Genomic DNA, 12791 nt, shown 5'->3' on the forward strand with positions numbered 1-12791 from the left:
TGGGATAGAATCAATACCAAAATGGGATAGAATCAATACCAGAATGGGATAGAATCAATACCAAAATAGGATAGAATCAATACTCATTGCGATTGAAAATTAATGAATTTATGGTATTAAATCAATGACAGAGATTTTCTTGAATTTAATCCCAAAATACCCTAGAATTTAATACCACGAGGTATTGGAGCCCTTTTAATACCAAAAGTATCCCAAAAAAGTATTGATTCTAGGGTATTTTTTTTCTCTGTGTAGGGGAGGCTAAAGTAATAATATATACATCTTGATTGCAATGATTTATATATTATGTGGATCCAAATAAAAGTCTCTTCTGTATCTCAAGAGGAAAGAAATTCATCAAAATAAGGGGGCAATTTTCAGCATGAATTATTCTGCACTCAGTGAATTGTGAACGTCTTTTTTCGGCTCTATGGGGAGAATGATTTGCAATAAAAATAAGGTAGCAAAAATTGCCGGAAGTAGCACAATTTTTGATTCAATGAGGAGAGAGGAAAACTGCAATCTTCCAATTTGGATCTCTTTTGTGAGGAATTAGACAATCTCGAGAAATTTAAGTACATGTTAATTTTATATTTCATCTTAATTGGGACAAATTTAGAGTGTTTCTTTTATTATTTTCCCGACCAGAAGAATGTGCAAAATTATCCCGCGAAAAATTTACTTAAGAGTCTCATGCACAGAAAAAGAGTTTGTTCAACAATGACAACACTTGTTGAATAATCTCACACAGTTATTTCTCAACAGAACCACCAACACATTTTTACATTAAAAAGAAAAACATAAATTTGTAGACTTTTTCTCTCTGCATCACTTAACAAGCAATACATAAAAAATATTACTAAAGATGTCACTAAAATTGTTTTGTTTTGCTGGAGGATGTTTTGCAGACTGTATCGAAAATTGAAATTAATTTTATTTGATACTCGTATATACAATTCTGAATATCGTGATACTTTAAAATATCGTTTATTAATTAGTTTAATAAAGAGCGTAAAAACGAAAATTATCAACGATTTGTAGAATATTTTTATCTCCATATTTTTTCTATTATTTCAAGATATTGTAGTGAAATTTTATTATGCTTTGAAAAAATTTGGTCATATTTTTGACACAAATTATTTAGCTTATATACACAAATTGTGTTCTTTTTGTGCAAGGAGACTCAGGTTGATTCCCGAGAATATTAGTTTGTAAAATTTTGCAGGAAAGGAGGTTAATGAAATTTATGTAAAAGAGCTCTAATCGGTACCTCTGGACGGTTAAGGCAATCACTCGTCGAGATCGAGTGAGGAACGTAACAGCTCGTGAGGAGCTAACAGTTGTATAGTTGCTTCTTCGAGTTGAGAGATCATACCTTCGATGGTATGTTCAGGTTCAGCGCATTAATATAAAAATATTTTCTAGAAAAGTTATGCAACAAGCCATTATGAGGAGGTGTTGACTTCGGGGCAGACCTAGGACAAGGTGGCTGAATTAAATTCAGGATCTTGCCTTGGCGCCCCTTGAGATCGACCGCGAATATCTTTTTGAAGTGGCGCAGGATCAACAGGCTTGTGCTGCTAGAGTTTTCGCCAAATAAAGTCTGTTACTTTCCAAAAAACTTAAATTTGTCGGATATTTGAAAATGAGTAAATAAATCATTTAATTTAGTTTGTGTCATTGGTAGTTCTTTTTCTTTTGTTCTTTGGCAAAATATTTTAAATATTGTAAAAATAATTTGTATCAGTTTAAAATAGCCCAATGCATAATGTATAATGGGCCCAAAAGGAGGCCTGGGTGCAGCGGTTCCGCGAGGAACCGCCCCCACTGTAATCTAAAATAGCCCAAAAATGAATACTAGGCAAAAAAGTTGTTTTTTTTTTATAAAAACTGCGACGATAATCTAATGGCCTCTACACACTAGTAGAATTTTTTTTTTTAAATGGCTTTTTAAAGAAAATTTCCCCTATCCTTGTAAGTAGAAACATCAATTTTTTTTTTTAAAAAAGCCAATTTTTGACGAAAATTGCTTCTAGTGTGTAGACACCATAAAAGGGTTTAAAGCCCTGAAGTAATAGTATACAAGTTATATTGTGGTTTAATCCTGTTTATATAATTTCCAGTGCATTCTTTGAAAGAATTTTCCAAAAATTCTCAATATGAGACACCTTCTGTTTCTTACATTCTCACTCACAAACTATCACAAGAATTTTCCTCTTGGGTTTCACAGATATTCACAGATATTTTCCTAGCACAATTTTGATCACAAAATTCTTCAATTCACTCCAAAATTCATTTAAAATACAATAGAAGCCACATGGACGTGCTTTGTTGATTTTCAAACACTTAATTAACTGGCATTCATTAAATCAGGTGAATCAGTCGCCAACACAGTACTACATTATTATTCGACCGCGAAAGTTCAACATACCTCGTATGGAACTCTTTTAGCGATAGCGCTCTGATCTCGCCAAAAACCGACTTCCAACTGAGCTGGGGATTGAGGCATGAGTCTCATTGTGAACTTGGTCCCCTCCTCATTTACTACTACACAACTGGAGGAAGTCTATTGGCCACGTTATCATAATTTCTCAATGTCATTCTTCTCACATACTATCGCATGTTCCATTGCAAGAAAACCTTCTTCAAGCCTTTCAACCCAGGAAAAAAGTGAGGAAGCAAGGTGAAAAGGTGAAAATTCATCCCATTCATTTCACATAGGAAAATAGTGAAAGAAACACCCCATATTGAATTCGCGTATTTGTGTGGCTTCTGGGTCTTTCTTAGAGTAAATTCGTACACCTTCCACTTTAATTCACACGGATCCGCTCGATCTCATTACAATGCGGATTAGATACTTTATACCATATTACTAGTGGTTGCATTTTCCTCAGACAGAGGCATTGCAACAATGGCTATTTGCTCAATGAGTAATCTGATAAGACACCTCTGATAAGGCAAATTGATTGGGGTTCCGAGAGGTTTAACCCAAATTGACAATAGGTTTTACTGTGTTGTCATATGCAATTAATCATCGGACGTTTAATTAAAATGCAATAGTGCTATCAGCAGGAGTTCTCTTAATTCAATTTAATTAGAACTTTATTAAATATTTTGAATTAATTTTGAAAACGAATTGAAATTGAATTGTGTTCTCTTATACTTCAAAAGCAATAATATTAATTGAATAACTATCAAAATCCAATTAAATATTAAATTTAGATATCATTAAAATTAATTTAAATAAATAACAAAATTTATTGTAATATTATAAGAAACGTATGAGTAAAGCTTAGCTATAAATAATATTTTGGAAAATATCTCCTTCAAAGTTCTAATCAATATTTTTTAAAGTTGCAGTTTTTGCATTTTAAGCGTTTTAATGATTAAATTGTATTTGCAGTGCCAGAAGTGAGCCAGAACTAGTATCAAAAATATAAACTTTTGAATTTTGCAAAACATAAAAAAAAGGAGTGGCAAAATATCTTATGCTTTACGAAATGCTAGGACTCGTTGCTGAGAAGCTTTACTACAAAACTAAATTCGTATTATTTACCTATGTGTAATATTTTTAAAATTCTTTAGTGGTCCAATTCATGAGGAAGAATGTATACAGAATAAAATATTTCGTACAATAGTTTGCAAATGTTTGTGAATTGATACTAGGGACTTACAAAACGCTCGTAAATTGTACAATTTACTAAAATGTTTTGTAAAAGTTTACTCTTTTTACAAACATTTTTTGTAAGATGATCACTTAGATACATAGATTATGTGACTTGCGAGCATTTTGTAAGTACCCCAGTAGGAGTTAATTTACGAACAATTTTACGAAACAGTTTTCCGTGTAATGTTAACGAGTTTGAGGACTTCGCTAACATTTTCCACTGCTATTATTGAAAGTTCTTTAATGCGACTTCTTTTTAAACAAGATTTTCAATATAAATTTTTCTCCAGTGAAGTTCGTTTTTACTAAACATTAAAAACATAAAAGATGTTTAATCACTACCGGACTGACTTATGTAGACTACTCTGCCTTTGAGTTCGAGCAATATGCAACGTGTTTGAAATACAGTACCGTTTTCTAAATTATTTTAATATTTATTTGTAAAATTTTCGTTATAATAGTGTATAATCTTTTTAATAAATCATTTTAATTAATTCTTGGGCAATCTTTTGACCAGACTAAATAAAGAGGAAGTTATTATACAACCGATACAAGATACAACCCTTAATATCTGCTAGGGACAGCAAAAGAAATACAAAAGGCTTTCTGGGCGAGAGATTTCGATAGTATTTCTTCGAATCTTCATCGACGTCATCAAAATCCAACTGTGAATGGTCGTTTGAGCGCTATCTCCCGCAGTTTAATTAATAGCGATGTGACCATGTGATTTAATTGAGAACAATCAGAGTCAATAAATAGTAATGTCTGTGCTTGCGAGCTTGAGTGATATTTTATCACGTTGACATCCCTCTGCATCGTCTGCCCGAGGAATAATTGCAGAGAAGGTCATTTCGCTAATGAAGCTGAAATATTTTCATGCGCCATAAAAGAGCGCGGGAGGTTGACGGATTTTTTTATGGGAAAATCAATGAAAAAATTAGTATTTGTCGCAGTGAAAATCACTGTTGTTTTGCCTCTTATCAGTCCATTGGCTTTTATCGCTGTTTTATCAGAGTCATGATATACACTTTCCACCGATGCCTTTAAGCTTTCATAGTCTCTGTGTTAAGAGGTGATACCCAATGTTTTCTGAATGGAAACAGTTGTTGGGTGTCAAAGCCACGTATAAACCTCCTCATGAATTGCCGCCTTTTTATTTGCATTGAAATTCAACACGAAATTTGCATATCTCTGATCCCACACATTGCTCACTATTTTGTCACATACATAAATTTTTATGGTCACAAAAAAGCAATACCATGACGAGACTTCCCGCACAATGATTGTGTCTCTTTTAGCGAAATATTCTTCTGGATCTGGAACACCATCACAAATTCTCATTGGAAAAACAATTGGGATTGAATTGCAATTTTTTTTTGTAGTAAAGAGACTGGAACAGAACTCTTGTTCGTGAAGAACAAAAGCTCTGAGAACTATTTAATGATTCCCTCACTATAGGTCAATTTCATGAAATGCATACCACAGCGGCAATTGGAGTCATTCTTCTAGCTGCAGCTTTTCATTAATTGAAAAGTGGGTTTATTTTGTTTATATTCATTCAATACGCTTCAACTGACAGCAAATATTAGAACACGTTCATCTCGTACAACAGTTTTCTCTGTCAAATGCATTCAATAAGGAAGACCTGGACCATTTAAATATTTAAAATGGAATTTAATTGTTCCTAAACTCAATGGGTTTTAGCATACTATCTACATGTAATTAAATATTTCATCCTATAAAATATATTTATGCTATGGTGTTATCTGATTGACTATATAGCTATGAATTAAAGTTTATGCTTTAGTCAATCACAGAACGTGATGAGACTATAATATTTTCGGGTTATTAATAACATTATTATTTAAATATATATAAAGATTTTTTTGGTAGGAGGGAAATATAATTTGTTTAATCACTCACCAATTTTAAACTAAATTTTCTCTCTCGTCGCTCTTCGATTTTTCGCGCGGATTGCGCCATCTATTGACTATCCTACATATAATATAGTAATAGTACTACATAGAACTAGAGATAGATCAATTATATCAATTTAAGTTTTGATATCTCAAACTCAATTATTGCTACATACCAGGTTGAAATTAGGAATAATTCTATTTCTAATTAATAAAAAAAGATAAAGGGGAGACTGGGGCAGAATTAGTGATGGTTAGTATTAGACAGTGTGGGATGTTACAGTTTGCCGTAGTAGGAATATTGAGGAAATCTTTATTTATTCTAAGTTAAACGCCTCCTTTCCTATTCATTGAAATATTTATCAGCCTCATACAAACATTTTTCTTTTTACAAATTATACGCAATGAAAAAATTGATTAAGTGGCTAATTCTTCCCCGGTCCCCCTGCATATGGGACTCGGGAAGAAAATCAGCTTAAAAAGAAACTATCTTTTCTAAAGTTTTGTATCTATCTTCAGTCAGTAAGAAAAAAGGGATGAAATGAAAAACCTTGAAAAATGATCTATTCATGCCATCTTTCTTTCTAATGTAAGTTAATAATTTTAGAGTATAGACAGTTTAAAATTGCTAAATCCTTTATATTATTGAGTTAAAAATAGTTAATATTTTTAAAGGCTATTGGCATACATGCTCTTTTCTTCAATATTGAGAAAAGTTTAAATCCAATTAAATATTTGACATACACCTTTTATCCATCATATGTATTAAAATAGTAATTACATTAAACCCTTTCAAGCAATATAATTTTAATAGCTGGAATTATGAAGTACAGTCGCTATCGCTATATACATTGTTTGAATCATTGAATATTTAATCGTTATATACGATGTGTTCTGATTCTGAACTCCCACTTAAGCTGATAAAGATTCGCGGAAGAATTTACAGGAAGATTTTACCGAGAGGGAGGCTTAGTACGAGAGCGTATTTTTGCTATTATCTCACAATTCTTATCTGCAGAGCCCGGCGCGAGACGCCTTTCGGCGGCGGCGGCTAAATTTCGTTTTACAGTCAGCGGCGGCTGGCGCGCCGGCGCGCCAGCCAAAGCTCTTGGCTGCGACGGCGCCAGGCGCGCCGGTTGTTTTTTCTTCGAATTGCATGCAGAAATTTAAACAAAATCTGCTGTTCTCAAATATTCTGTATTTTTCTCAAGAAAAACCGTTCGTGAAAGCTCTATAAATTATCGCTTTGGGTTTTTTTTTTAAATTGTTTGACAATTATTTGACAAAGGAAATAATTCTATGAGCTGAAGTGAAGCCTTTACGTAGTTTCAGAAAAATAACAATACTCCAACCGTCTTGGAATTCGTCCAGTTATTCATTTTACCGATCGAACTCCACAGACAGAGCGTGACGCTTTGATACTTCTTTTGAAAAAAGATTTTTTCGGAAGACAAAATTACCGTGACAAGGAAAGTACTCGGGCCATCGGAAGAAATTTCTTTATGAAACTTTGCATATTACTTAATTTTAGAACGACAAATACGATAGTGCAATTTATTGTGTAACCCGTTAGAGGGTGACCTAAAAAATATGTTTTTTAGGGATATCTCGAAAACTACTCTCACGATTGTTGTCATTGTCAGATACGTTTTTTTAATGTTTTTCCATTAAATTTATGAAATTTTCATGAAATTTATTAAATTTTCGTGAAACATATACAAATTTACTGTATTAAATTGAATGGTAATGACTGGTTGATATATATCTTGCGAAATGTATTGCACAGATTATGTTTTGTAAATGAAATGAAACTGTACTTTTTAAGTGAACGAGTATGATTATTATGATAATAACATTTATTTTCAATTCAATTCCAAACCATATAAATATTGTATGGAGTACGATATAATATGAATAAAAATTTTTCACTTTTTAGAAGGTCCGTTGCTATTTTTAGTTATGAAATTTATCTATTTTTAAGGTTTCATCTCTATTTGTTAAATAAAATGGTGCTGAAAACACGCACAGCTCAAGCATCAAACGGGCATAATTGTGCTGAGAACATGCTTACATCAAGCATGAGCGGGCAGATACTTCGCGTAAAAACACGCACAGCTTAAGCACAAAACGGATAATGATGCGCTTAAAAATCACGCATAGTTTAAGCATAAAACGTTTATTATTCCGCTTAAAAACACAAACAGCTTAACCCTTTAACAACGAGATACTTTCTACGGACTGAAAATCAACAATAAAAATTAAACTGGGAAATATAATCAATGATTAGTCTTACATCTAACCTTGGAAAGTCCAACAGAGTCTGATTCGGTGTATTTTGTGCTTCTATGGACGATAGGGACAAAAATAGCCCAAAAATTTAAGTAATTTTTCTGACAATACCAATGAATTATATTTTTCGCTTTAATGAAAAATATTACATATGAGTATTGTAGTTTTTAGTAGCGAAAGGGTTTTGCTTAAAAAAAAATTGGAAGTATAAAAAATAAATAAAATCAATTATGAATTTGAGAATTTAAAAATTAACCATTTTTGAGCTTAAATATTTACTACATATCAAATAGCTAGAGACTTTCAAAAAATATTGTAGATTCCTTAAATCTTCTACTTTACAATTATGTACAGACATAAGAAAAAAATAACTTTGGGTAGTCAGGAAAAATTATTTTCTTTATGGGACACCGGTGTTCCAATCGTCCTTAAAGGGTTAAGCATAAAACGGTTAGCGCTTAAAAACACAAACAGCTTAATCACAAAACGGTTGATATTCCGCTTAAAAACACGCACAAATGAAGTACAAAACGGGTGACATTCCGCTTAACACGCACAGCTTGAGCATAAAATGGTTATTGTGCCTAAAAACATGCATAGCTCAGACATAAAACGGTTAATATTGCGCTTAAACATACGCACAGCTCAAGCACAAAACGGTCGATATTCCGCTTAAAAGCACGCGCTACTCAATCATAAAACGGATAAAAATTCGCTTAAAATCACTCACAGCTGAATCGTAAAACGAAAAAAACGCTTAAAATCACGCACAGCTCAATCATAAAACGACTAAGAATGCGCTTAAAATCACGTACAGATCAATCATAAAACGGTTACGAATGTGCTTAAAATCACGCACATCTCAATCGTAAATCGGTTAAAATCACGCACAGCTGAATCGTAAAATGGTTAAAAATTCGCTTAAAATCACGCACATCTCAATAACAAAGGTTAAGATTACGCTTAAAACCGTTCCATGATTGAGCTGTGCGTGATTTTAAGCGCAGTCTTAATCGTTTTTCGATTGAGCTGTACGTGATTTTAAGCGCATTCTTATTCGTTTTTCGATTAATCTGTGCGTGATTTTAAGCGCAATCTTAGCCGTTTTAGTTTGAGCTGGGCGTGATTTTAAGCGCATTCTTAACCGATTTACGATTGAGCTGTGCGCGATTTTAAGAGCACCCTTAGTCGTTTTATGATTAATCTGTGCGTGATTTTAAGCTCGTTCTTAGCTTTTTTTTATGATTGAGCTGTGCGTATTTTTAAACGTATTCTTAACCAATTTATGATCGTATTGTGCGTGTTTTAAACACGATTTTGGATAGCGTTTTATGCTTGCCCTGTGCGTATTTTGCAAACGATTCTAGGTATGTTTTTTGCTAGCGCTGTGCGTATTTCACACACGATTTTAGAGAGCGCTTAAAAAATAAAAAATAAATACATAAAATTAAAAGAATTATAAAAAAAAAACTAAAAAAAGCATCGTGAGAAATTTATGGAAGAGTTAGTTTTTTGGTGACAAAAACAAATTGTGGAGCATAGGTTTCAAAAGAAAACGATAATGGAATTTGAGTATATATGAAAACAGGGTCAACAAAAAAACAGTGATAAACCCAGATAAGCTTGTGGTAACTAAGATTCTTTACAGGTGACCTCGAAATGCGTGCAACTCGGAGTGTTTGCAACTTGGTATGCGTGAAAATTCAATTGTGAGTTGAATTTCGGGGGTAAAGAATCGCGTCAAGTAAACGGTTTTCGTCGGTCGAAATGAATAAAATTGGCTCGACGCGATTCTTTACCCCCAAAATTCAACTCAAACACGCATTTTGAGGTCGCCTGTAAAGAATCTCAGCTACCATAAGCTTATCTGGGCTTGTATCACTGGTCATTTTCTATTGTGAATTTAAATAGTCCGAGTGGAAAAGGCAACCAAAAAATCATTGAAATAGGTTAATAAACTTTAAAGATAGAGTCCGGTCCATTTGGATATAGTAAGGGTCGGGGTACAGTGGGTTGCGGTAGAGACGGATGGGACCCATACATCCTTAGGACAGTTTCAAAGTTGCCCCAATTCAAAGTGCCCCACTTCCTATTTAACAATCGCAGAAATTGACATATAAAAAAAGTTGTATTGGAATGCAAAAAGTTTTTTTCGGCGCCTAACGGCGCCGCGCCAAAAAATTTCAGCGGCGCGCTCGGCGGCGCGCCTCAAATTTTCTCGGCGGCGGCGGCTAAGAAAAAAGCTGGGCGGCGCGCTAAAAACGGCTAAAAGTCGGCGCGCGCCGGGCTCTGCTTATCTGTGTTTTCTTCGGAGTATGAAAAAAGCATTGGTGGAAAATCCAGATATAAAAGAAAATACCAATTCTTTCGCTGGTGAAGAGCAAAAAAAAGCAAGACAATTCGCCAGATATTGAGATTGAGAGCTTTCTGAGACATAATCAGAGATTTTTTATGGTTCACCAGCTGGATCAGTGATGATTCTGTGGTGGAATTATCTCACTCGAGCCCCGAATCGGCATCACTTTCTCGTATTATCTTGTGCTGCATTTCCGTTTCGTCATTCTTATTAGAAAAAAATCTGTTCTTTCTGTGATTTAATCATCAACGTGAAGATTCTTTGGAGCAAAGAGAAGATTATAATTTTTTCTCCATTTCTCTTTCCTTTGCGTGTTCATCATCCGACAATCGCCATGTGAAATCACAGCTGTGAAAAGATTTGTCATCATCTTCTGAGATATTTCAGAGAAGGAAGAAATATTTATATACATCACACCGTGTGAAATTCTCTAAAAATGTTATTATTTTAATTATCCCAAAGTCTTGGAAACAATTTAATAAAAAGCATTGTAGAAGCAAATTTGTAAAGTAATTTCCCCAGGAATGCAAAGTGAATTTACCATGGGAATGCATTAGATGAGATTACAAATATCTCGTACAAACTCAATCGTCTTCATTGACGCGATTCCGCGTAATGTTATGCAAAAGAGGTATAAATTCACACATGATTGAATTTCAGGGTATGGAACCCAGAAATAAACCTGCACAATTGTCACCAAAATTGACACAATAGCTATTTACAATCAAACACACCTTCCGCAATGAACCCTCAAATTGTGCGGTTTGTATACGTTATTTTAGCTCCGAGGCATTGTGCGAATCATGAACTCGAACGATGTCAAGTTTAAAAGAACTCGCAGTGTTTGTGATGAAAACCGCAGTGTCCCACAAAACATCGCGGAAATTGCCATATGCACATAATTTTCAGAAATTTCAGTCCCCTTGTCATCAAAACTGATAAACAATACAGCACAGATAGCGATAATCACTTGATAGGCAGACACTATAAAGTGACAAACATTCCAGAGCTTTGGACACTTCATTCAATTTTAGAAATTATTAAAAACGTATGATGGTTACATACTTTTTATTATTATTATTATTATTATTATTATCATCATCATAGATTTTCAAATTTTACCATAGTTTTTTGATAAATTTCTAAACCAGTTGAAATCAGTTCGATAATAAATCGTAATGTGCCTAAAAACTGCTTAAAGATAATTTACGGAGTACTCTACGTTGTCAGTTAGAGCAATCCGCGAAGTTGAGACTCTTTGCCATCTCTTTTTTATCGCATTTCCATTCAACTAATATTTGGTTTTTATTAATACTTGTTTGGTAATGCTTATAACTCAATCGATTCGTGCATGGTCTTATTAGATGCAAATGCGATTTTACATCATTCGCTTGAGATGTTTGGCAAAACATTTTAATTTTTTCAGCAGAAATTATCCAATTATGGAAATGTTACGAAATATTCTCTTCAAATATCCATTAACCAAGTCAACAAATACTGATTAGTGTCTCAATGTTGTAATAGAACGATTTAAAGGGAATTTGATGTGAATGACTGTGAAAGTTTCATCAACTTTTCTTCATACTGAAAATTAAGGTTTTTTTTTTGGAAGCAGATACAATAAAAAATATAATTTTATTGGCGTGTTTGAGAGCAAATATCAGCAATTAAATAATAAAAGAAATGCGACGTGCCAGAATATGTAATATAAATATTGAACAAGTGAATTTGTGAGTTCGCAAATACGATTAGACTGACAAATTTGTAATTTATTTGTAATTTATATGGTTGACCTATTGCGTGTCTGAAGCACTTTTTGTTACCTTCCGTTCCTTTGCACAATATTTAAATGGTGAAAAGCGCCTAAAACACGCCACATGTTGCTTTCTTTTACATTATTTTTATTTTCGTCATTATACTATGTCGTCGACGGAAATATTAAAGTGGATTAATGAATGAAGATATAGGAGCAAAAAACAAAAATTTGTAAGTAAAAAAAACATCAATGATTCGAGACACTTGCTTCGTCTGTATAAAAAGTTATTATAATGATAATGCATCTTACGCAATTTCCCACCTCTAATCGAAAGACATTCTCTTTCTCTTCAGTTGAAAAGTTGAGTATATTACCAGAAAATTAGTTTCGAATTAGAGTGATACTTTTGTCGGATAATTCAAATGCGGAGATTATTGTACCAAATAAATTGTAGTAAATTTAATATAACACATTGAAATTCATAAAGAAAGTTACTTAAAATGTTGAATTAGTAAGCGAGTGCGAATATAAATTAAATTAATAATATTTGTTTTGTTTTGATGGATGATTGTGATTTATTTTTGTCATAAAATGGAAAATAATGCTACTTTTACTTCGAATGTCTGGCCGTTTAATTAATGTGCAAAATATTTGAAAATATTTTGTAAGTTAACAATCCATAAACTTTTGATTTCTACAAATTTATGGCGTTGGTAAAATTGCGTGGGAATCACTGTGCAAGATTTGTGTATTTGGTAGAAATTAGGAAGACTTAACAATCCGCTAAAATTGGTTATAAAAATTCAG

At 33.2% G+C, this 12791-nt stretch overlaps 1 protein-coding gene across 13 annotated transcripts in view; it reads right to left on the reverse strand.

Annotated features, from left to right (window-relative positions):
- Nucleotides 1-12791, reverse strand: part of LOC129800873 (rap guanine nucleotide exchange factor 4) — a 147399-nt gene that overhangs the window by 52683 nt on the left and 81925 nt on the right. For 3 of the 13 annotated variants that reach the window (XM_055845598.1, XM_055845593.1, XM_055845600.1), the window contains exon 1: nt 2183-2498. The exons of 6 other annotated variants lie outside the window; for them this stretch is intronic. The gene's annotated coding sequence lies outside the window, so the exon portion shown is untranslated. Of the gene's footprint in view, nt 1-2168; nt 2499-12791 lie in introns of those variants that run through there. 4 more of the 13 variants (XM_055845599.1, XM_055845594.1, XM_055845596.1 and 1 more) reach the window with 3 other exon arrangements.

Source organism: Phlebotomus papatasi, chromosome 2 (assembly GCF_024763615.1).
Source record: "Phlebotomus papatasi isolate M1 chromosome 2, Ppap_2.1, whole genome shotgun sequence".
Taxonomy (NCBI): domain Eukaryota; kingdom Metazoa; phylum Arthropoda; class Insecta; order Diptera; family Psychodidae; genus Phlebotomus; species Phlebotomus papatasi.